At 39.1% G+C, this 24,000-nt stretch overlaps 1 protein-coding gene across 1 annotated transcript in view; it reads left to right on the forward strand.

Moving 5' to 3' along the window:
• The first annotated feature begins 9,409 nt into the window (after nt 1-9,409).
• The window catches only part of LOC135210289 (protein N-terminal asparagine amidohydrolase-like), a 213,913-nt gene continuing 199,322 nt past the window's right edge, over nt 9,410-24,000 (forward strand). Inside the window, exon 1 of the mRNA XM_064243170.1 lies at nt 9,410-10,066. The gene's annotated coding sequence lies outside the window, so the exon portion shown is untranslated. The remainder of the gene's footprint in view (nt 10,067-24,000) is intronic.

The following is a 24,000-nucleotide window of genomic DNA, read 5'->3' on the forward strand; positions in this document are numbered from 1 at the left end:
ATAAACTTGAAATACTATGTTATTGGACAGAATTCATTTGCGGGATGAACAAATGGATCTCTATAATTGCGCCTTCTGGAAATAATCTGGAAGATAAATATTTCTTTATATAGAATTAACCGATAAATAATTCATATGCTGAAGGTCATCTTGAAAATAATATCATGGAACAAAATCGGTAGTATAACTAACAACAGTTTTAGTTTTATTTGTCCTGGTAAGTGATTTTTTTTTATTTATCCCCCTAGAATTTTATGACAGACATAATTCATATACTCTCTCTCTCTCTCTCTCTCTCTCTCTCTCTCTCTCTCTCTCTCTCTCTCTCTCTCTCTCTCTCCCCAGCGCCTTTGCTTTCTCGTTCTTGGTGAGTTGTGGTACCTCAGGACAGGAAGTTATACGAATAACAAAGACCCCAAGTTATTCGCTCTCTCTCTCTCTACTATTATTATATCCTCGCCTAGAGGGGTGTGATGGGATGTCCTGTTCTCACCCACAGTATCTGCCTCGGAGTCATCGTTATACTGTTTTGGTCACTATGTCGCTAAGAAGACGCGATCTTGGGAAATAGCGTCTAGAACTTTCATTTCTCTTCACCGTCTTCTTCACCATCTCTCCTTCTTCGGGAAATAGGATATTGTTCTTGCGTTGGAATGTTCACATCTCGAGTTATTTGCATTCTTAGATAATTTTTTTTGTGTGGAGGGTAGGGGGGGTAGAAGTATTATCACTTTCTCTGGCAGCGTAAGTTCGAGAAAATATTCCAGTGAGACATCTTTGGTTGTTGTAACCACTTCTTTTTCTTTCGTTATTATTAGATTTTTTTTTTTTTTTTTGAGAGAGAGAGAGAGATGCCCTGATTTATGCTAAATGCTTCTTTTTAATGTAAAAGTTCTCAGTTACTAATCGATTTAATGGCTCTCTCTCTCTCTCTCTCTCTGGCCGCGAGTTCGATTCTCGGGCATTCCACTGAGGGGTTGGAGATGTGTATTTCTGGTGATAGAAGTTCATTCTCGACGTGGTTCGGAAGTCACGTAAAGCCGATGGTCCCGTTGCTGAATAACCACTGGTTCCATGCAACGTTAAAATACCATACAAACAATCTCTCTCTCTCTCTCTCTCTCTCTCTCTCTCTCTCTCTCTCTCTCTCTCTTTGATCGGAGGGCATAAGTTATATCTGATGGTGTCTGTTGTCACCTAAAGCGTTTGTTTGTGGTTTCACTCGATTCGAATGTAACTGAAAGGCAAACAAAAAGTTGATTTATACTTTTGACATCTGCGAGTCATGTCTGAAAAGGTTCTAAATAAAACTGCTCTCATTGAAAACAGTTGGAACAATTTACGGAAACCGAATAGCCTGGGAAGCGAATCCTTATTGTCACGTTCTCGGGATATTGTCTGTAAAACAATAAAACGTGCTAATGGAATCTGTGCGTCATCGCATGCAAGAAGATCTCTTTAGACTTTGATCGCATGTCCCATTGTGCGTGCGTGCGTTTGTTTTCGTTTGTATATTGTTATTATACTTTCGTAAGTCAGTTATAAACATGCTTGACATTTTGAGTGTTATCGAGTCTTCCAGTATTCCCTACTATGTCGTTATAGTTTTTGGGGTCATATATAGTTATTAGGTTTCTTCCACAGATATTGTTGAGTAATCATTTTAAGTTTTAATCTATATGAACCTCGCAATATGTCCTCATCCGGTTCAGTAGAGAGAGAGAGAGAGAGAGAGAGAGAGTTACAAGGATTATGATGTCTCAAAGACTTGTTAGTCCATCGGAGGAGACATAGTGTGCTCACTTATCTATAGGAGCAGGTTTTACTGTTCATTCATAGTCCAAATGAGAGAGAGAGAGAGAGAGTGTTACAAGGAGTTACAAGGATTAGGAAGTCTCAAAGACTTGTTAGTCCATCGGAGGAGACATAGTGTGCTCACTTATCTATAGGAGCATCGGTTTTTACTGTTTTCATTCACAGTCCAATGAGGGAGAGAGAGAGAGAGAGAGAGAGAGTTACAAGGATTAGGAAGTCTCAAAGACTTGTTAGTCCATCGGAGGAGACATAGTGTGCTCACTTATCTATAAGAGCAGGTTTTACTGTTCATTCACAGTATCCTAATGAGAGAGAGATGCTGAATAGAAAAAAATGTAAGTAATTATTACAAAATAAGGAAGAATTGTATCAGGGCAGCAATGCATTGCAGCTCTGCTTGAACTTCTGAAGAAGTTTCAACAGCACGACACATCGTCTGGGAGGTTCAACAGCACGACACATCGTCTGGGAGGTTCAACAGCACGACACATCGTCTGGGAGGTTCAACAGCACGACAAATCGTCTGGGAGGTTCAACAGCACGACACATCGTCTGGGGGAGGTTCAACAGCACGACACATCGTCTGGGGGAGGTTCAACAGCACGACACATCGTCTGGGGAGGTTCAACAGCACGACACATCGTCTGGGAGGTTCACAGCACGACACATCGTCTGGGAGGTTCAACAGCACGACACATCGTCTGGGAGGTTCAACAGCACGACACATCGTCTGGGAGGTTCAACAGCACGACACATCGTCTGGGAGGTTCAACAGCACGACACATCGTGTGGGAGGTTCAACAGGACGACACATCGTGTGGGAGGTTCAAGGACGACACATCTTGTAGAAGGTTGTGTCAACAGGGACTACACATCGTGTGGGAGTCAACAGGACGACGCGACCATCGGTTGGAGTTTCCAGGACGACACATGGGTGGGGTTGGGAGTTTCAACAGCATGGGCACATCATTTCTGGGAGGTTCACAGCACGATACATCGTGTTTGCAGGTTCGCACGCAGAACTCGTGTGGGGGGTTCACAGCACGCACCATCGTGTTGGGAGGTTCACAGCATGACACATCGTCGGGAGGTTCACCCATGGACACATCGTCTGGAGGTTCAACAGCACGACACATCGTCTGGAGGTTCAACAGCACGACACATCGTCTGGGGAGGTTCAACAGCACGACACATCGTCTGGGAGGTTCAACAGCACGACACATCGTCTGGGAGGTTCAACAGCACGACACATCGTCTGGGAGGCTGTTCCACAGCCCGACGGTGTGATTGATAAAGGGCCACTAGAACTGAGAAGTTGGACAGTGAGGCACACTTACAGCATAGTGTTGCGGCCAACCTGCAAGTCTGGTTGCTCTCTGCAGGAAAAGGGGATCAGGGATCTCACTTGTAGAGGACCTCTGGAAGTGAGCAGTTCGACAGCGAGGAATATACACTGCATAGTGCAGTGGGAGCAAATTCCCGAGATGCATCAGTCCCGGTTTCTTTGCCTTGCCACTAGGTTAGGTTAGGTTGGGTTAGGTTAGGTTAGGTAAGGTCAGTTCCAATAAGTATCTCCTTTGAGAGATAAATGCCCTGATTTATGCCAAGTGCTGCTTTTTTTGATGTAAGAATTCTCAGTGATTAATCGACTTAATTGAGACATGCTCTCTCTCTCTCTCTCTCTCTCTCTCTCTCTCTCTCTTCTCGGGCATTCCATTGAGGGGTGAGAGATGTGTATTTCTGGTGATAGAAGTTCACTCTGGACGTGGTTCGGAAGTCACGTAAAAAAGCCGTTGGTCCCGATGGTGAGTAACCACTGGTTCCAAGCAACGTAAAAACACCATACAAACAAACAAACAATCTGTTTCTCGCTCCCTTTCTCTCTCTCGCTCTCATATAATATATGTATACACACACATACACACACATATCATATATATATATATATATATATATATATATATATATATATATATATATATATATATGTCATACACACACACACACACACACACACACACACACACACACACACACACACATATATATATATATATATATATATATATATATATATATATATATATATATATATATATATATATATATAGTTTGGGAGGAACCTGTCAGAGGAAGAAGATCGAGAGGGAGACAGAGACTTAGATGGCGAGGTAAAGTGAAGGACGATATGGAGAGAAGAGGTTTGGTGGAGGATGCTGATGCTTTTGATAAAACTAGGCAGTGGAGGAAGAGAAGGCGCATCAGGCAACCGACCCCTTAATGTAGGACTTAATGTAGGAATATTGGTTGGAACGATGAAGATAAGTGAGTAATCTGGGTACGGGAAACATAATGAAGATCCAAGAAGATTCTATGGTTAGTTTTTAAAATGGGGCGTCCCGCTCTTATTTATTTGTTATTATTATTTTTCCTTTTTTTGCAGGGAAGGTCCATGTAGTACTATGCCCCCCGGGAAGGGTCACGGGTGCGAAGTAAGATTCTATGGGTAGTTTTTAAGATATGGCATCCTGCTTTTATTATTTGTTTATTTTATTTTATTTTTTGCAGGGAAGGCCCCTGTAGTACTACTCCCCCCGGGAAGGGTCACGATGGGCGGGGGGAGGGGGGTTGGTTGCGGTGCATATGGTTATCCATCATCAGCTTTCTCCCCAGGAAGGAACAGTGGTTGTCCTTGTGGGCGGAGACGGCGGTCTCTTAAAAGCGGGATCTGGAGTTGTTGATTTCCCCGTTAGATAGTTGCTTGGACAACACGGCCCGCCGTGACCTCTTTCTTTTCCAGCCGTCGTTGCAGCTGCTCTTGCTTCCAGCCTGAGATAATGGCGTCATGAGACTATTATTATTATTATATTATTATTATTTTATTATTATTATTATATTATTATTATTATTATTATTATTATTATTATTATTATTATTATTATTATTAAAAGTAATTGCTGTCTCAGCTGCGTTAATTTTAATTAATACAGTTGAGGCTGCAATTACTTTTAATAAAACATGTTTAAAAGAGGTTTTACTTCCAGCATATTTTTATTACTATTATTATTATTATTATTATTATTTTATTATTATTATTATTATTATTATTATTATTACAAGTAATTCCTGCCTCAGCTGCGTTAATTTTAATTAATGCAGCTGAGACAACAATTACTCTTAATAAAGCGTTTAAAAGACGGTTTACTTCCAGCATATTATTATTGTTATTATTATTATTATTATTATTATTATTATTAGTATTATTATTATTATTATTATTATTATTATTATCAAAATTAATGGCTATTTCAGCAGCGTTACACTTGTAGAGATTCTTCTCTGTTTTCCGAATAGCGGCTTTTTCCGTGCTACTTAAACAGGCTAGTAGAGCTCCTATAGAAGTCATGATCAAATTGTGCCAAAATCGGGGTATATATATTTGAATTTTACAGATAAACTATATCATAGTCACCAAAGTCATTAACGATTCTCTCTCTCTCTCTCTCTCGGTCGCTCTCTCCTCTCTCTCTCTCTCTCTCTCTATCTCTCTCTTTTGAAGCGATATTATTATTATTATTATTATTATTATTATTATTATTATTATTATTATTATTATTATTACTGCTGGAGAGATGTATGAGAATGTCCGCGAGTGACTGCAGAATCTAGGGAAGAGAAAGATTAATTTATATAAATGTATCTTTCTGTCTATATATATGATATATATATTTATTTATTTATTAAACGCTGTACACTGAAAGTCGGTCGCTCATTGAACGTTCAAATGAAAGTATTATGGCAGATTTACGATTAGGTGTCGCTGGATATCAGGAGAAGGGGTGCCTTGTACATTAAGTTTTAAATTGGATGTGTGAATGATTTAAAGTATATATATATGTTGAATCTGAGCCATTTTTATGATATACTTGAGGGAGAAAAAGTTGTTCCTCAGGCAAGTAACTGAAGATAAAGAGACTAATGAACAGGTAAACCTTAGAACTAAAGAACTAAATGCAGTTTTGTGTCTACAGCATATTCTGAATGATTGTCGAAAAAGTGGAGGATAGTACACAGTCAATTTGAATTTTACCAAAGTGGGAAGAGTTAGTGCAGAGTAGACAGTGCTTGTCGAAGTTAATAGCTGAAGATAGGAGGTGCTGAGAACTGGAAAGGAACCAGGAGATAATGAGATAACACTTGTGAAAGTGAGAAAAAAAAGAAAAAAAGTATGATTGGGTGGCTGACCAAGTTTGTAAGGTATATCTGGATGAGGGAAAGACGCTTCAGAAGGGTGAGAGAGAAAAACAAAAACAAATTTTCCCTTTGGCTGATGGCAGAGCTGATGCGGGTGACCTCGAGATATAGGGCATGACGTTGTTTAGAGTGCCAGAAAGGTGTATATATGGTAGTATTTTGTTTAAGTTTGACATAAAACAGAAGGGTTGACAGAGGAAGAAAAGTGTGTCTTTAGCTAAGGAAGAAGGCGAATGAATCAAGCGTTTGTTATTGAAAAGTTGTTTAAGAAGTGTCAAATCAAAGTGATAGATCTGCGCATGTCATTCATGAAAATGGAAAAGGCATTCGATAGAACTCAAGATGCAGCCATGGAGATCCTTAGGATTTATTTTAGAAATATGAAGAAATTTCTAGTATCGAACCTATATATATGACTTTGGGTTTGATACAAAGGAAACGGGTTCTTATCCACTCGGCATTTAAATGAGATATAATTTGATTCCAACACTGCTGAAGTACCTATTTCTGTCGAGTTCAGTTACTGTACTTAGGCCTTGAAATCAACCCTATTGCACCATGATAGTTGATTGCTAAGTTCGTAACACTTGGATATTTAAATTGTCAAAGCAGAATAGAAATCAACTCACGTCTTGCCAGCCCAGTGGTTGTGGTCACTGTTTCTTCTTCATTAGACCCAAGGTAGAAGCATTTATTTAACTTCTATTCGGTGCAGGTTATTCACTAGGTCTAGGGCATATATATATATATATATATATATATATATATATATATATATATATATATATATATATATATGTATAGTAGTATATATATATATATATATGTGTATGTATGTATGTATAAATGTTTTAGGGCATAGTTCTTCACTTGTACAATCTTCGTGAAAAGCAGGCACTTTAGTGGCGTTACTAGACCGCTTAGGTCTAGTTATCCTTCCGTATGGAAGGACAAAGTTATTGTCAATCCAGAGTGCAAGTAGTAGTCATTGAAATGGCCATAGTGGTGAAAAGGCTGTCGTGACGGAAAAATTAAATGGAAGAAGGAAGTCTGCTTATTTTTCACCTCCAATTGACGTACTAGATTTTAAAGAAAAAAAAAAAAAACTCCGACATTATGAATATTCTGGCGGGAAACTCGTTGATGCCACTGAAGGAATTGCTTTTCGAACGAAATTATAATATATATATATATAAATATATATATATATAGATATATAGATATAATATATCCTAGTATATATATATATATATATATATATATATTGTCTTATAGCTGGAGGGAGGAATGAAAGGAGTCGACCTTTAAGCGCTTTCGTGTATTTTTCACATCTCAGGGTCAAGTGATACAAAAATTCATTATTTGTTGCAAAGACACCTCTGTGGCAGCAATACATAAAGATAAAAACTATCGCACTACTTTTTAAAAACTAATTGTCTAAAAATGTCCCATAAAACACCTTAGAAAACAAACTATAAGTGGAACTGTTCTGTGAGTGTTATTAACACCTGGAAAAGTTCTATACCAAAATATAATTATATATATATATAATGTATGTTGGTATGATTGGCAGTTGCGACACCATCGCCTATGATTTTATCAACCAAAAGAACAAAGCCCTGAGAATTTAAATTAAATACTTGGAGTCTTGTCGACTTCTACATCGATTATTTATTCACATCATATTGACAAAAAAAAATATTGTTTCCATATGTCATTTGCTTATTTTTAGGAAGGAGATATATTGACGCTCATTTTTCATGTCCCATGCTGTCGCAGTAAATTTAAGATCAGTTTGATTAAGCAACCGCGCAATACGTTGTACAGTTTTTCTTTTGCTTGCCTCTGCTATATACAGATGATTCCCGTTAAAGGTCTTCGCTTAGATGAAAAGTCTTGGAATGTAGGAAAGTTTCGGTAAAATAATCTTCGCAATATAATGTTTTCATTCCATCCAAGACGTGAACGCTTTGAAGTTTTGTCAAAGGCGTTGTTCAATTTCCTGAATAGGCGGCTAACTAACTAACTAACTGACTAAGTTTCTCTTCATTTTAAAGACCGGCTTTCTAAGCACCACTTGCCTCTTTCTGTGATTTTGCTTGTTGAATGTTTCTCATACTGTCACACACACTCTACTATATATATATATATATATATATACTATAATATATATAATATATGATTGTACTGTATTCGTTATATCTTGAAAATCTGGAGCAATTACACGAAAGTATTTGGTGCAATAGCTTCTCAATTTTTCCTCCTTGTGGCCTCTCTCTCTCCTCCTCCTCTCCTCCTCTCTCTCTCTCGCTCTCTCCTCTCTCTCTCTCTCTATATATATATATATATATATATATATATATATATATATTATATATACAATATATATATATATATATAATATATGTATAGTATGTCTATAGTATGTATATATATATATATATATGTATATATGTATGTGATGTATATTATATATATATATATGTATACATGTATATATATATATATATATATATATTATATATATATATATATATATAGTGTATATATATGTGTGTGTGCGTGTATATCTAAAATAATGGAAAAATATTTATGCTATTGTAGTGCTCTGGATCTTTCTCACCATTACTATTAGCTTCACTTGCTTTGAGCCTATAACTTACCGAAAGTAAAGGTTTTGAATTCCTGAATTACGTGATTAAGGTATCATTAGTGGGGAAGCAGAAACATTAGGTAGAGTGAATAGGACAGAATTGTTTGTATGCAGTGTTCCTGGAAAAAAAGAGAAAGATACCTCCTCTACTGCAACAGGGAAATCTATGCAAATGCAGCGCGTGTGATATTGCAGAGTTCCTCCCTAACTTCTCCCGGCTGAGCGCCTGTCTTGTGCACGGCGATGTTAGTTTATCCAGAGCAGTCTTGAGTCGGTATCTCAGGTATAATGTCTGTGTCTATATGCGGTTCACTACGTTTCTAGCCAAGGAACCCTCGAAGAGCTGTTATCTTCACTCTAAAAGTTTCCCCATGGCTTCCAGTTCCTTTCGCAAGGGTGGCATGGATAAGCTATAGACTGTATACTATTTTCACACTTGGTTTATTAAAGCCGTGAGTGCTGATTGTATAGGTGTCGGTCTTTTGAGGTCGTACGTTTGGCAGCAAGGTCGTGCAGCAGCAGTGCCCACCCCCAATATGCCCCTAAGGCAACCTGTGCTCTCATCTCTCAAGATCCTTTAGCTGTTTGCTAAATCTCCGCCACTCCGCGTTTTGGGCACCGAAATCGGCCCCCACTCCTCCGTCTTGGCCCTATCTTGAGGCAGGATTAGATAGAGGCACTTTTCTTGATCTGTATTGAAGTCTGAAATGCAAAATGTGACCAGAATTCTGCTGTATATAAGTTGGCCACGGATCTCAAGTCCGTGAGGGTTAGGAGGGCAATTTGGCATCTGGAGTGGATGTTCGACGTTACGCCTCAGTCAAGTGTTGGTCAGCTCAGTGGGCACAGCTGTGGGCACGCTACTTTTTTTCACCTGCTTGTGCTGCCGACTTGTTTGTTTTATTAGTTAAGAATTAAGAGTTCTCTCACCGACTGTGGATTCGTAACAACTGTTACCGAAGGATGTGATGGTTAGGAGTTGTGGTCGTTCGGGCGAGAAAATCCGAGAATTGCATCGATAATTGATATTGGAAAGTGTCAAGTTGTGTTAAGTGTTGGGAAGAAATCAAAGTAGGTTTGTGTGAGTGGGAAAGCCCTGCTGCTGCTACTACTACTACTACTCCTGCTGCCGCTGCTGCTGCTGCTGCTACTATCACCACTAGTACTACTTCTGCAGAAACCACTGGTACTAATCCAGGGCTGCGTGTGCTACTTGCTGCTGCCCTTTATTTCTCTCTCTCTCTCTGCTGTTCCTCCTCCTCCTCCTCCACCTACTCCTCCTACTGCTCCTACTTTTGGGACAGGAGCCTTGAGGAGCAGCGACAACAACATACAGCGAGACAGGTGAGTTCACGATTGCTTGTTGTGTGTTGTGTGCTCTGTGCTTTTGAGAGCGGAGAGAAATTAACCATGGGGCCATTGGCCCCCTTTTTCATACCCATCCCTTTTGTATAAGGCTGGATACAATTAACGTCACCAAGAGCCATACTTTCCATATCCCATTTGTGATGAGTTAACCCCAATTCATGACACTCACATTGACAGTCTTCCAACCTTAAAACATTCTAGGCCTATATTTATACATTCCGGTTTCGTCCGCGCTTTTTTCAGACTTTTTGTGTTTTTTTTAAGAAGTTGCCGAAACGTTCAACGTCCCATGTTATATTAACCGTAGAATGATCTGGAAATTTGCTGTCGATAGATGAGAGGGAAAGAAAGGAGAATGTTGCTCTTCGTGTCATCACCAGTTGAGGAGCCGGTTTTCCCATTTGAAACGAAAAAAGAAAAAAAAAAAATAGACAGATATAAGTCTAGGTTTAACATTCGTTCACATAGTATAACTCTTGGACACTAAGGAATGGGAATGATATCGTGATGAAATGTTTTCTTGTTTTCTTTTGGATAATGATACAAGAGAACTTCAATACATTTCTCATACTAGTTTCTGAAAGATTAGATTTGATAAGACTCCTATGACAAAATATTTTATTAGCCTAGTCGGTTTTTCCTCACTTGTATGGTCGGTCTTCTGTCTGTCTGTCACCAGCAAGGAGACGTAGTATGAAATCTGATGGATTATCATTAGTTAAACGCCATTTCAGTCTCTTCTGTTTAGCTAGCCCACAGCTTATAGGTCTATGAAGTGTAGGGAATCGACCTGCTATATATGCCGTGGAAGTAAGGAATAAATGTTTATTAAAATGGCAGGTTTATAAATCTTTACTCTGTTTTACACTTTATATTCCTGATTTGGTTCCAAGTATCATAAACAAATATATATAGTGTGTATGTATCTACATACATAATCTGTGCGCTCGCTCACGTAAATTATTCATCTCCTCGAGATGCTTTTCCTTTTTTCTTATTTTCAATCGAAAGGGAATGCACTATGTGTTACCCATCTATTTAAGTCTTATTTAGGCAATGAGGTGGTTGGATCCACGCCGTTCTCTTTGGTTGTGACCCACTACAGTCATCTCGCTACCAGCTACTAACTCACTGTTCAGCTCGATAGGCCCAGTGGGATTTGATAGAATTGTTATATACATGCTATATATATATATACATATAGTATGCATATTTACGTATACTCATAAAAATCTATATATTGTATCTATGTTTTTAATTATATATATATATATAATTATAATAATATAATTAATAAAAAAAATAAATATTATTATATTATATATTTATATAATTATTAAATTATATATCAATATATTTTTATTATTATTATAATTTAATATTTTTATTATTTATATATTATACGTATCTATGCGTTTATGTATATCGTATTTGCAATAGTACCACCCAAACTAAAGGGTGGGTGTAATGGTAAAAAGCCACATTGTTCCGTTGTAGTGGTTCGAGTGCTGGGGCATGAGAAGCGTGCTGTACCAGATTTCGATTGGGGGCTATTTCCAAAATCTGGAAACCCAGATTCTATGGACTCGGCTGGAACCCCATCACGATTTCACGCATGCGTAGTTACGGAACGGTCGGCTTCTCTCTCTCTAGGTCGAACCAAACCTTGGTGGTGCGACTCCTCCTCCTCCTCCTCCTCTTGCCTTTCTGGTACAATATTATGTTGACCTGTGTTGGATGTAGTAGACCTATATAAGCTAATTGTATCTGCTTCGACCTTTCCCTTTAACCGTGGCCACCGCTTTAACCGTAATGACAGTGGTGAATATAAGCCTCCTTCCCGTAGTGGGGTCGTGTCGTCAGTGCATATCATGCGATGCACTGTAAGCGTTAACTTAAGTTCTTCGCCTATAGCTGCAACTCCTTTCATTCCTTTTACTCTTCCTCCGTTTATATTCTCTTTCTTCCATCATGCTTTAAACCCTCTCCTAGCAGTTGGTTCATAGTATAACTGCGAGGTTTTCCTCATATTACACCTTTCAAACGTCTTTATAATCTAATTCCGCTTAAGCGCTGAATAGCCTCATAGGTCCCAGCGCTTGGCCTTTGGCCTTAACTCTATATTCCATTCGTTTCAATGCATTCTCCTACTTTATAATCTTAATATACATTGTGTTGGATACTCGCTGTCATCCACGGTAGATAGGATCCCATAGGGTCGATCTTAAACACTATCCTGTTAATTAAAGGTGCTTTTTATTAAAGAAATTCACCTCTATACAAAGTTGTTCACTGTCGAACAAATTCAACATGTGAAAACAGTCAGGTGTATTCTACTGGTAAAATACAAATCATTTGATCAGATGCAATTTTCTAATATAATTATAAGTACTGATTATAATTATAAGTACAGATTATAAGTACTGAACGGGCGATCTCCACGCGAAACATTCCCGTGCTGCATCAAGATGGCATTTGAGTACGTGCTCGTACTATTTCTAGGCCTATGATTCGTATGCACCCTTTTCAACTAAGTACGACAATGGGATAAGTTGCCCAGTAAGTATGGATGCACGCATTGAATATTCTCTTATTGAGTTTAGGACGTGTACTTCTTAGATTCTTTTACATGAATAGTTTACATTAGGGTATGGATTCTCTGAATTCATTCTTCAACCAATCAAAGATGCCCTCGGTAGGATACATATATAGGTCTACGAATTATGTGTCGCTTGATTGGATTCCCTGGTGCGAACTATATAGCTCTGTACTCGATCAGTCACGGTTTACTTTACGTGTAGTAGAGCCATGACTTCCAGAAGGGGCCTAGTGCCGTCAGTGCTCCTCATGAAGTGTACAGTAGGCATTACTTAAGCTGCTTTGCAGCCTCCCTTCGGTCCCTAACTGCAACCCCTTCCATCCCTTTTACTATCCTTCCATTCATATTCTCTTTCTTCCGTCTTAATTTCCACCTCCCTAACAATTGTTTCATAGAGCAACTGCTATGAGGTTTTCCTCCTGTTAAACCTTTCAGACCTTTTTAATGTCAGTTTCCCTTCCAGCGCTGAATGACTTCATAGATCCCAGCACTTGACATTTGGTCTAAATTCTATATTCTATTCTGTTCTAGAGGCAGTTTTCATCGGAGACACTCTCCCAGCAAGCATTGTGGCACTCAAGTCGGTTACACAGTTCTAATTTGTTGGCCTCAGTCGGCTACATTTTAGCCTCTCCTCGAGGCCAGGTGCCAATCTGGAATGAACCGGTTGGTTGGTGTCTCACGATGTCGCAAGAAGTCGAGTTCCATTGCAAGATAGAAAGCATCTCCCGAAAGGCGACCGCCCTCTGTCGGTGGTGAGAGGGAGGGGGTGGGGGGAGTCCGGTTTGTGAACGCGAGGCCTCTGATGATTTACGAATCATTGCTTGTGGAGCAACACAACAGCATCAGCATCAGCAGCAGATGGCCGAAGGGAGAAGAGACCTTTAAGATTTATGGACCAAGTTGATTTGATCTTAGGATGCTTTAGATTTCTAGAGAGGACTCCTTGACTCATGACTTCATGCAGACGGACGCCTCGAGGTTTGTGAATGACGCTTCAAGAGTGCTGGTAATTGCGGGCATATTATTGAGGCTGTCTCGTTTGTCATATTCACCCGGTGGTCGACAATTATAGATTTTAGATTATCCAAATGACGTAGCAAGGTTGAAAGAGAGATTTGACTTCGACATAAAGTATGAGGCAATACCTAATTTAACGTTCATACGTGGTGACAAACGCACACATATATATCGTGTGTGAAATAATTATAATGAGGCACAAAAGTAAAAGTCCATGTATACTTGAGTTGGTATTCCTGAGTTATATTAAGTATAATGTGCTGTTGTTTTAACTACTTATTATATCGAATAAGAAGTTGTCCAGATGTTCGAGTTGAAGTGGCGGACTCTTTTGTTTGAGAGAACGTTGTGGTATCTCCGTGGCATCCTTCCTTCAAGAGCCCAAAGCCTCCTCGCAATAATCCTCTCGTTTCCTCCTTTGGTTCGGTCAAGACATCTAGGCTGTTTCCCTGGTCTACGAACTCCGGGAGTTATAAATACTACTACTGAGGCTAGAGGGCTGCAAGTTGGTATGTTGACCACCCACCCTCCAATCATCAAACATACCAAATTGCAACCTTCTAGCATCTGTAGTTGTTATTTTATTTAAGGTTAAATTTAGCCATGGATCATGCATCTGGCAGCACTTTCCGGAGGCATGGGACGCACCCTCACTCTGCCGCATCTGGTGAGCAACTGGAGGGCTGCCGGTCTTAGTTGATGGTTTTATACAGCATTATACGTTATACAGAAAACTCGATTGCGCCGAAGAAACCTCGTATGTCTCTCATTGTTTGAGTTTTCCAAGAAATTAGAAATACAGCGAGAGAGAGAGAGAGAGAGAGAGAGAGAGAGAGAGTATCTTGGAGCGATCAGACAAAGATGTTTGTGGATGGTGAAGTTTTATATGATTTAATTAAGACTGGTTAAGTTTTTACACAGGGTGTAATGAGAGGTAGTGGTTCCCCCAGGCTCCGTAAATACAAGCCACGATCATCTTTTTCCTTCCTCGTTGACCAAAGTATTTATGAATTTGTAGTATTTATGTATCCTGACATGTTTTCGAATGAACGCACGTATGTGCGTAAACACACACACACACACACATACGAGCATAAAGTCACAATAAATACATGAGAGTGTTCATGAGACAGGACTTTAGACAAGAAACTTGGTAATGGAGGTGCAATGAACCTCGTGATATTTGGCGTCTTAGTAAGTGATTTAAAAGTCAGCATAATATTTGTGGACAAAACTGCAGTTCTGTTATTGACATCTCTCGTTAAACGATTCGCCCCCAGAAGCCTTTTTATCATTTAAATTTGATGTTTGTGAAAAGGAGAGATATTGGCAAGAGAAACGCGCAGAGGATGACTTGATGCCTCTAAAACTAAAACTCTTCCAGAAGGAACCGCCTTGAAATAAGTAGGGTTAGCTATAGTAGATTCAGATCAACCGTGCATTTGATGTCTAAGCCAGTCCCTTACGACGCTCCTAATTGGCTGTTGATAAGCCAATCACAGGGCTGAAACTCTCAGTCTTTCTCGAGAGTTCACATGGGTAAGATCTATGTTCCACCTCTCCTGAGGGATAAGTCTTTCAGGAGAGGGGAACATACATCCTGCCTATGTGAACTCTCTCGAGAGACTGTTTCCAGCCCTGTACTGGCTTATCAACAGCCAATCAGGAGCGTCGTAAGGAACTGGCCTAGACATCAAATGCACGGTTGATGTGAATCTACTATAGCATGTCACTCATAAGAGGTCATGGTATGGCCAAACATTTGTAGTTTTAAAAAGGACAGTGCAATGCCTCAAATTCTGTAAATTGAGGAATGATTCTGTAAGGTTGTAAGTTTGAGTAATCGCCTACAAACGAAAAATGTAAATCATAAAATTTATTGTGTAATGCAGCTCATAGTGCATGGTAGAATTGGTGCTTTATTTCCATTAACCATCGGCCGTTTTCTGTCGCTGCCTTTTAGCAATTTAAAATAACTGAAACGAAGGATAAGCAGCCGAGTATGCGAATGTTAACAGAAAATCTCCTGAGGACCATAAAAGAAACATCTTGCAAATTCGTTTTAGCAACTTCTTTAGGTGTCCGAATTCAGATAGCATTGTTTGAGAGATGAGGCACAACAAAGAAGTGAAGGTATAATTGAAAAGTTAGTATATGTTTGGATACAATAGAAGATAAAAAAAAAAAACAAAATTCAACTAGTGCTCCGATGCCACTGAACCTTCGAGATGATCTTGGAAACTGAGACGTTGCAAACTGCAAGGCGTTTAGTTTGGCAAAACCCGAAATGAAGATTGCAACTCATCCGATTGTGGATGCATCAAGAACCTGAATTTATAGCGTAGCGAAACTGTTGAGTTGCAATATGACTTTGCGGTTTAAGGTTCAGTAACATTTTAAACAGGAGGTGCAGCGAAAGTTGGATGAATGATGGGCGTGAAGGAACTAGAAGGTAGGATAAAACGAAGAAATCGTTTGACAGAAATGGGACGATCCGCCCTGTTTTATTGTTCTGCAGAAGAGAGAGAGAGAAAGAGAGAGAGAGAGAGATTAGAATGATAGAGAATCCGTTTTCCTGCGTCAGTACATTATTCTTAATTAGTCGACGAAAATATTGGTTTGAGTAACTCATTCAGGGCGCCTCAGTGGCGTGGTCGGTATGGTTTTGGCCTGCCTCCTCGGTGGTCGCGAGTTCGATTCTCGGGCATTCCATTGAGGTGTGAGAGATGTGTATTTCTGGTGATAGAAGTTCACTCTCGATGTGGTTTGGAAGTTACGTAAAACCGTTGGTCCCGTTGCTGAATAACCACTGGTTCCATGCAACGTAAAAACACTATACAAACAAACAAACAATCAAAACTAACTCATTAATGTGCTGGGAGTCAGTTGTCTGTCTCAGAATCGTAGAGGACCTTATTTCAACTCAGTGTCGTGTAGCTGACTGGTATTTTATAATTATTGGTTCATCATAATTATAAATGAATGGGTCACCACCTTGATTTTCATGTGAGCATTTGATAATAATTGACTGCCTGCTTGCTTGTTCATCCTAATTTTTAAAAATTCAGACGATTATCTATATTTTCCTAATTTATTTGTGCCACCATTTGAACAGTACGATAATTTTAAGTTTGCTGGTCCTTTATAATATTAGGTTAACAGTTAATTTTACTCTTAATGCAGCATATGACTACAGAAGACTGACTTCTCAGTGCGATTGTTTTATCGTATTTTTTATGTGTAGTATGGGCTGAAGAATCTTTATAAGCAACCTGTTGAATAGTATCAAAGATGAAGATATTAGGGTAAGTGATAAACAGCAGTATCAGTAATTGTTGTGGTAGTTCTAGTAGCTGCAATAATGCATGCGTGTAATTATTATTATTATTATTATTATTATTATTATTATTATTATTAATATTATTATTATTATTATTATTTTTTTTTTTCAATCAAAGCCCTCCAATTCGACTGGGTGGTATTTATAGTGTGGGGTTCCGGGTTGTATCCTGCCTTCTTAGGAGTCCATCACTTTTCTTACTATGTGCGCCGTTTCTAGGATCACACTCTTCTGCATGAGTCCTGGAGCTACTTCAGCCTCTAGTGTTTCCAGATTCCTTTTCAGGGATCTTGGGATCGTGCCTAGTGTTCCTATGATTATGGGTACAATTTCCACTGGCATATCCCATATCCTTCTTATTTCTATTTTCAGGTCTAGATACTTATCCATTTTTTCCCTTTCTTTCTCTTCAACTCTGGTGTCCCATGGTATTGCGACATCAATGAGTAATACTTTCTTCTTGATTTTGTCAATCAACGTCACGTCTGGTCTATTTGTACCTATCACCCTATGTGTTCTGACACCATAGTCCCAGAGGATCGTTTTCTATCACTCCACGTTGGTGCTCGTACCACTTATTACTGCAAGGTAGCTGGTGTTTCTTGCACAGGCTCCAGTGGAGGGCTTTTGCTACTGAATCATGCCTCTTTTTGTACTGGTTCTATGCAAGTGCCGGACATTCGCTTGCTATGTGTTTATGGTTTCATTTTTCGTATTGCACTTCCTACATATGGGAGAGATGTTATTTCCAACTATTGTTCTTTGAACATATCTGGTTTTTAGGGCCTGATCTTGTGCCGCTGTTATTATTCCTTCAGTTTCCTTCTTTAGCTCTCCCCTCTGTAGCCATTGCCACGTGTCATCGCTGGCTAGTTCTTTAGTCTGTCTCATGTATTGTCCGTGCATTGGTTTGTTGTTCCATTATTATTATTATTATATTATTATTATTATTATTATTATTATTATTATTATTATTATTCAGAAGATGAACCTTATTCATATGGAACATGCCCACAAAAGAGGCCTTTGACTTGAAATTCAAGCTTCCAAACAATATGGTGTTCATTAATAAGAAGTAAGACGAGGTAAAGGGAAATACAGAAAGAAGAGACCTAACATTAAAAATGAAAAAATCAATATATCAATACTAATGTATTCAAATGACCTTTATATGCCAACCGAGGAATCCGTTTGCCTTCTCTCTCTCTCTCTCTCTCTCTCTCTCTCCTTCTCTCTCTCTCTCTCTCTTCTCATAAACAACGAATCCCCATATAGACCAGCCTTTCAAAACTGGGTCGGGCCAGTTGGTTCCCAGTTGGAGGGTCTCCAAATGGCCGAATGGGGAGGGACGAAGAGACAGACCCTCTAGGATGGTCCCGGGTGTTGGGGGGGGGGGGGGAGGGGGGGGGACGGACGCGATGACAAGCACACCATCCATTATATTATATATATATATATATATATATATATATATATATATATATATATATATATATATATATATATATATATAAAAGAGCAATCTGCATTGTAATTTATTTTAATACAGCATAAATACTATGCACGTAAGACCAGGCAATAATAGATTGTGATTTTGAGTCGTCGCTTATAATAATTATTTTTAAATTATTTTGAGAATTTTTCGTATGAGAGCGATTTGTCGTTTTGAATAGCTTCCTAATTAGTATTCATCGTGGGCAAAAGGTACCAGGATATGAAAACAAATAAGTTTGACGTTGACTTTTTTTTTTTTTCTTTTCAAAATATGTAAATGATTTGCGTGTTCGGTATCTCACTCGGGTTTGAGCGTCTTCGTGGCTAATGAAAGTTCGTTTTTATTTTTTGAATGTTCGAATAGTTCGCGCAGGCTTTGATTTTTGTACAGTCGGGAAGTTTAGTCTTTTGAAGCGGTATTTATCTGTATCTCATATTCTTCCTCTCTTCCTTTTTTCAGTTTCTTTTTTATCTTCTCTTTATTCAGTTTTTTTATTTTTTTATTAAAGACATTATGTGTGTTGTGTCTGTTTTTAGGCACTTGCAAAGTCTTTCACCCTCCTTTGATTCTAGATGGCCTCCCCAAGTTACCATTTCAAGAGGTACAAGGAGTTACAAGGATTAGGGTGTCTCAAAGACTTCTTAGTCCATCCTAAGAGGAGACATCGTGTGCTCACTTATCTCTAGGAGCAGGTTTTACTGTGCATTCGGTGTCCTAATGATTTTGTCTAGCTTTCGTTTAAACTCTTCCACACTGTTGCTGTTTACGACTCCTGGTGGCAGTTTATTCCATGTGTCACATATCTTGTATGTGAAGAATTTCCCGCAATTGGATGTGTTGTATCTCTTTAGCTCTAGTTTCCATCCATTATTTCTTGTCTGGTTGGAAAGTAGAAGACATAACTGCCCAGAGAGAGAGAGAGAGAGAGAGAGAGAGAGAGAGGGGCGAAGTGACCATTCCACCAAACAGGCCTCTGCGCCTCAACGCTTGGTAGCGAAATGACCATCCTTCAATGGGCAGGGGTATCGGGATTTGGGAGGGTGTGCGGGATTGGGGCGGGGCATCACCTTGGGGCATCACCAAGATGCGACAACGGCCCATGGCTACGCTCGCTCGCTTTTGGTCATCTGGCGGTCAGAGCATATAGGCGTGAGAGGGTGGGGCAATTTGGGGCATTGTGAGTGAAGAGGGTATTATGTATATGTGAGGGTAACGGTCAAAAGGGAACGAAAATTGAATCAGCGATGGGGGAGGGGGTTGGGGGGCGGCGCTGGTCACTGAGGGATAATTTTCACTTTCCGAAGTTTGTCGTCGAACTTCAGATCATTGTCGTGGACGCCAACGGGAATTGATTCCACTCGCAACTGGGAGAGGAGAGAAAGATTGACGCTGATATAGAGGGAGAGGAACTTTATTAGCAAACAAACGAGGAGAGAGGGAGGCTGGGGCCAAGATGAATAAACACAATCTACTCCACAAGTGTGTTAAGCGAAATTGCCTTCAGAAGTCCACATCCGTCGCGCTCTTTTGTTTTTCGTGGCTGATCGTCGGAGTCGGGATTCTCTTTTGATCTGAAAGTCTCGCGAAATGACGCGAAATGATCTGCGCGATCTATAAATGTAAACATGAGATGCGCGAATGCAACGCCCAGCCTGGACCCTGGCAGGATTTAAATGTTCTCTGCAGGATTGTTTATTTACGAAGGAGATGAATTCAAGTGTGTTGACAAGTGGTAATTTATGCGTGGGGAAGTATAAGTCCCTCTGAACGGCGTCGGCTGTTGGTGGGAAGGTAGTATTGGTCGAGAGGAAAAATGTTTTTGTTTTACATTTGGATACCTTGGTGGTAGGAATTATTGACATTGCCTTGGCCTAAATGCTTGTTTGGTAAATTGTGTTTGTTTTTATGGAAGTTTTTGTAATGTCTTTGGATTCTGAATTAAAATTCTGATCTTTCCTTTGAACGAAATCAGTGTGAAGAGTCAGGATTTCATGCTGTACACAATTTTGCAAAATTGTGTGGACGCTTAAAAACAGTATATTATTTACTCGGAAGGAAATCATGTTTTGAAACTTGTCATTTCGGGCATTTCTTTGCGGTATATTTTGGATATCACGACAGAAATGCCCATCTGACAGCAGATGTTCGTGTTAAGTCTTTGGAGCACTTTTAAAGGCTTGCAAGACCTCAGTTGTGTGATCGGTATGGTCTTGACCTGCCACCTCAGTGGCCGCGAGTTAGATTCTCGGGCATCCCATTGAGGTGTTACAGATGTGTATTTCTGGTGATAGAAGTTCATTCTCGACGTGGCTCGGAAGTCACGTCAAGCCGTTGGTCCCGTTGCTGAAAAACCACAGGTTTCATGCAACGTAAAAACACCATACAAAAAAAAAAAAAAAAAAAACTTGCAATTAAAAGAGTTGACTATGGCTTTCAATTCTTTCCAGAAGTGATTTCATTGATCTCTTGATAATGCGCATTAAGACTGTTCTGAAAGTGGACAGTTGAAGTTTCCTGTGTTTAGGAACAAAACAGTCGTCACCGCCTCATTCCTCCTCCAAATTCTGAACCGAGTGAGAACGCGTCTTTGAGTCACTTATACAACAGAAGGCTCACCAGCATAGTCTTAACCCTTACATTATTATTATTATTATTATTATTATTATTATTATTATTAGTTGCAGGTCCACAATAAGATAGCATGTGAGTTTAAGGTCTTTAATGTATATTAAAAGCTTTCGAACCTTGTGCTAGGTTCGAAAGCTTTTGATATATATTAAAGACCATAAACTCACATTATATATTATTGTGGAGCTGCAACCATTATTATCATTTTCGACACGGAAAACTGTGCCCATTATTATTATTATTATTATTATTATTATTATTATTATTATTATTTATTATTATTATTATTATTAGTTATAATTTCCTAAAGTTTTCTTTTTTATTATTAATTATTTTATTTTTTCGTCCTCCAATTCAACTGGGTGCCTATTATTATTATATTATTATTATTATTATTATTTTATTATTATTAAATTATTATTATTATTATTATTATTATTATTATTATTCTTTTTTAATTAATTAATTTATTTATTTATTTCGTCCTCCAATTCGACTGGGTGGTATTTATAGTGTGGGGTTCCGGGTTGCATCCTGCCTCCTTAGGAGTCCATCTCTTTTCTTACTATGTGCGCCGTTTCTAGGATCATACTCTTCTGCATGAGTCCTGGAGCTACTTCAGCCTCTAGTTTTTCTAGATTCCTTTTCAGGGATCTTGGGATCGTGCCTAGTGTTCCTATGGTTATGGGTACAATTTCCACTGGCATATCCCATATCCTTATTTCTATTTTCAGGTCTTGTTACTTATCCATTTTTTCCCTCTCTTTCTCTTCAACTCTGGTGTCCCATGGTATTGCGACATCAATGACTGATACTTTCTTCTTGATTTTTTGTCAATCAACGTCACGTCTGGTCTTTTTGCACTTATCACCTTTCTGTTCTGATACCATAATCCCAGAGGATCTTTGCCTTCAGGTTGGTGCTCGTACTACTTATTACTGGCTCCAATTATTATTATTATTATTATTATTATTATTATTATTATTATTATTATTATTATTATTATTATTATTCAGAAAATGAACCTTATTCATATGGAACAAGCCAGGGCCCATTGACTTGAAATTCAAGCCTCCAAAGAATATGGTGTTCATTAGGAAGACGTAAGACGGGTTACATTGTAAGCATTATTTTCGGCCCCCAGCTCCCTAAATCCTTTCAATTCCTTTTACTGTGCCTCCGTTCATAATCTTCCTTCTTACTTTCCTCAACCCTCTCCTATCAATTGATTCATAGTGCAACTGCTTTGAGGTTTCTCTCAGGTTACACTTTTCAAACCTTTTTACTGTCAGTTTCAGTTTCAGCGCTGAGTGACCGCATAGGTCCCAGCTCTTGGCCTAAATTCTATATATTCAATTTAGAGGAAATTTGATGCCACAACTCACTGAGAAGAAGTATCCAAGCTGCTGATTGTGGAAGGAAACGAAAAAAGGAGGACCCTAGATGTGAGAACAGTTTCGGAACAATGTTGTTGTGTTAGATTAAGCTGGCCTTATGCCAGCACGGGCTCTTGCTCATAGAGCAGGCCGTAGCCTGAAAACAAGGAGGGCGAAGCCCAACGTAGACGGTTGATTAATGAGGCGTCGAGGCATCTCACAGAATGCTTCGTCTGGGGTTTAGTAGATTGAAGTGCAGTGAGAAAAAAAATGCAACCTTAAACTGATTTAAGTGGCGGCAGTAGCTCTGATGCTACAAACAAGTGATTTTCCCCCGTTGGGGGCTAGTGCCGTCAGTGCGCCTCCTTCGGTGCAATATAGGCATTACTTAAGCGTCCCTTCGGCCCCTAGCTGCAACTACTTTCATTCCCTTTACTGTACCTCCGTTCATATGCTCTTTCTATCATCTTACTGTCCACCCTCTCCTAACAGTTGTTTCATAGTGCAACTGTTTTGAGGTTTTCCTCCTGTAACACCTTTCAAACTTTTACTGTCAATTTCCGTTTCAGCGCTGAATGACCTTAGTTGCCCCAGTGTTTGGCATAATACCCAAAATCTATATAAGAAGTCAAAATAAGTGATTTTATCGTTTTATCTTGGTTTCTCTGGGTATATCGCTTCCTTGTCAGTTTCTTTTTATTCACGCGAACTTGACTTCAATTGCAGCTCGTCTCGTAAACGCAGTTAATTCAGACCATGAAACTATGAAATTTTGTAATTCAGGTGTGAGTAATCTCTCTCTCTCTCTCTCTCTCTCTCTCTCTCTCTCTTCTTTATATGCATTGAACAATTGTAATTTTAGTGTTACATCTTTTGAATGAATACCTCTCATCTATTTTCTCTTTGATAAAGACATACCCTAGATTATGAACTAAATTGATAAGAATCTCTCTCTCTCTCTCTCTCTCTCTTCTTTACATGCATTGAACACTTGTAATTTTAGTGTTACACCGTTTGAATGAATACTCATCTATTTTGTCTTTAATAATGACATATCCTATATTATGAACTAAATTGATAAGAATCTCTCTCTCTCTCTCTCTCTCTCTCTTCCTTCTTTACATGCATTGAACACTTGTAATTTTGGTGTTACACCGTTTGAATTAATACTCATCTATTTTCTCTTTGATAATGGCATATCCTAGATTATGAACTAAATTTAAGAGAGTCGCTCTCTCTCATTCTCTCTCATATCTTGCCGTCTTACCTCACTTTGCTCCCCCCTTCCCCCTCTTTCTTCTTCTCCTCCTCCTCCTCCTCCTCCTCCTCCTCCTCCTCCTTCTTGTACACCGTCATAACAACGCGATGGCAATTATCAACCGACAAAACTGCCCCTCACTCAAGATTGGCTCGGGCTGTTTTTCTAGCGAGGGAGGGCGCCTCTGATTGGGT

The sequence above is a fragment of the Macrobrachium nipponense genome, chromosome 39 (assembly GCF_015104395.2).
Source record: "Macrobrachium nipponense isolate FS-2020 chromosome 39, ASM1510439v2, whole genome shotgun sequence".
Lineage (NCBI taxonomy): Eukaryota > Metazoa > Arthropoda > Malacostraca > Decapoda > Palaemonidae > Macrobrachium > Macrobrachium nipponense.